Below are 2,829 nucleotides of genomic sequence, written 5' to 3' on the forward strand. Positions count from 1 at the left end.
TCAATTCCAGACACATTCTCTCTCCAAAAGCCCAATGGCGCTCCTCTTCTGAGCCCTGTAGTTAGCTCGCAGAGCACTTTACATCCACATATGGGGTATTTATATACTTAGAAGAAATGGTGTTACAAATTTTGGGGGGCTTTGTTCCTATTACCCTTTGTGAAAATGAAAAATTTGGGATAACATCAGCATTTTAGTGAAAAAATGTAAAATTTTCATTTCCACATCCAACTTGAGTGAAAATTGTGGGGTGTTTGACGCAAGACAAAAACGCCAGAAAGAACGCCAAAGCATTTTCCTATGTTTGGCGCTTTTTTTCTGGCATTTTTTGCATTTGAGTGGAAATTGCATTTTTTGCCCCTTTGGCATTTTTTGGTACTCAAAAGTGGTTGGGTACCAAAAAAAAAAGGATGAAGTAGTGAATGAAAAAAAAAAGGAATTTAACAAAATTTTTATTTTTTTATATCGAAATTTTTATAAATTTTAAATAAAGTGTGTATTTCATAATATTTTCTCCATTTTCTTTTTAAATTTTTTAGGTAGTACTACTACTCCCAGCATGGAACAGATTGTTCCATGATGGGAGTAGTAGTACCTGTACCAAATAGACATATCGCCCTGGGTGTCAGTCCTGACACCAGATGCAATCGTCCATAATATAGCAGAGATGTGGAGCGGCTCTATACAGCCCTCATATCTCTGCTCTATACTCCGGCCAGTGAAGTGAATAGAACATCACTCATTCATATTTTCCGCCCAGAGTGGGGATTGGCCGGATGGTTGTAGCCAATCACAGCTCTCAGAGGGAAATATGAATGAGTGATGTTCTATTCATATCACTGGCCGGATTATAGTGCAGAGATGTGTGCGCTGTATAGAGCCGCTCTACATCTCTGCAATAGATAGGACGATAATAGCGGATGTCAAGAGTGATACCCACTGTGATCTGTACTTAACTGCAGGTACTACTACTCCCATCATGGAGCATGCTCTGCTCCATGTTGGGAGCTGTAGTACCTACAGTTAAGGAAAGATCACAGCTGATGTCACTCCTGACACCCGCTGTGATCCTCCTGTGTAATGTATAGATGCGGGCGGCCGCTCTTCTATGGTCCCCTGCACTGATGTATATATACACCTATTCATATTTCCTGCAGAGAGCTGTGATTGGCTGGAACCATCTGGCCAATCACAGCTCTCTGCAGGAAATATGAATAGGTGTATATATACAGCAGTGCAGGGGACCATAGAAGAGCGGCCGGCCGCATCTATAAATTATACTGGAGGATCGCACCGGAACCCGGGGCGATCTGTCAATTAGTACAGGTACTACTACTCCCATCATGGAACAGTGTGTTCCATGCTGGGAGTAGTAGTACTACCTAAAAAAATTAAGAAAAAAGTGAAAAACATACACACACTACATTTTTATCATTGTCGGCCACATTTTTAGGTCCCCGCCTGCCCACATAAATAGATCCCTGTTTAAAAATGAATACAAATTTTATGGAAAAGATAAATTTCGTCAGATACACTTTCTTCCTTCACTACTGTATCTTTTTTATTTATTTTTTTAATGGTACCCTACGAAATTTTATTAAAAAAGGTATCTCCATCACTTTTTTGGATCACTAAAGTCCAAAAAAGAATAAAAACCACCTGCAAAAATGCCAAAGTTAAAACCCACATGGCGTTTTTCTTGGGGAAAAAACGCCATTGGCTCAACATGCTGGAACTTTGCCAAACCGCCAAGGAGCTAAAAAAAAAGTGAAAAAACAGCAAAAGGATTAAAAAAACACCAAACTGAAAAACGCAAGTGGAAAAAGAATTTTGCGATTTCTCATTGATTTACAGCTAACATCTGGCCACAGCGTTTTATGGTCGAAAAAACGACTGCGGCAGAATTGGTGTTTTAGAAACTTAGCCTAAAGGGGTTAAAAAAAATATTTATTTGCCTAGGTTTGGTTTCAAGCTCCACAGGCAAATGGTGAATTGTAACTACTTATAAGTCAAAAAATATTTGCTGAGATCAATACATTTACTTCTTTATTTGCAGGGAGCAGGTGTGGTCCCAGTATATATTTACTTAAAGATGTTGGAATGTTGTACTTTCAGTTGTGCTTTCATTACTTCAATTAGCTTCCGTTTACAAGGGAAGATTACAAAAATACATATTTATAATGGTGTACAGTTGACAGACTGATTTTACAAATGCTGAAAAACAATTATTCCCTGACCGGGAATCGAACCCGGGCCGCGGCGGTGAGAGCGCCGAATCCTAACCACTAGACCACCAGGGAAGTTGATGTTTTCAGGAAACCGACAATGTTAAGTGCGTTACTACTGCCCTCTGCAGGTTTTTTTTTAAATATAGGAGAAAAGGGAAACTTAGTAGATGAATTATAATCACATAAATTTAACTGTTATTATATAGACTTTAATATTAATAGAAAGTCATCTATGCACCGTAGGATATAAACCTGTCCTCATCTGTTGTTGATCAGTTTATAAGCCGCACCTAGTCTCTCTAGTCCCAAAGAGACAAATGTGTACAGTAACCTTGTGTTTAACCCATAAAGCTCCTGAGCAGCTGTAACTAGAAAGCTTTTTCATTTGAAATGTGTTTTGCTTTTCTAAAGCTTTGTTTCATTTAGTTTGTAACTATTGTATATTGAAAGCACATTGAGTAGAATTAGTCAATTTACACGTTTGTAAAAAAAAAAAGTCTCAATTTGTCACGTTTTTGTTTTTTTAGACTTTTTTTTTAATTACTTTTTATCATCTCCATTCATGAACTCTATTTTGCTTAAATTGCTTACTTAAACGACT

General features: G+C 37.8%; 1 non-coding gene across 1 annotated transcript; it reads right to left on the reverse strand.

Annotated features, from left to right (window-relative positions):
- Positions 1–2,228: 2,228 nt before the first annotated feature.
- On the reverse strand, positions 2,229–2,300 carry TRNAE-CUC (transfer RNA glutamic acid (anticodon CUC)). The gene has a single exon. It is a non-coding gene; the product is annotated as a tRNA-Glu (tRNA).
- Between the last annotated feature and the right edge of the window lie 529 nt (positions 2,301–2,829).

The sequence above is a fragment of the Hyla sarda genome, chromosome 12 (assembly GCF_029499605.1).
Source record: "Hyla sarda isolate aHylSar1 chromosome 12, aHylSar1.hap1, whole genome shotgun sequence".
In the NCBI taxonomy this organism is placed as follows: Eukaryota; Metazoa; Chordata; class Amphibia; order Anura; family Hylidae; genus Hyla; species Hyla sarda.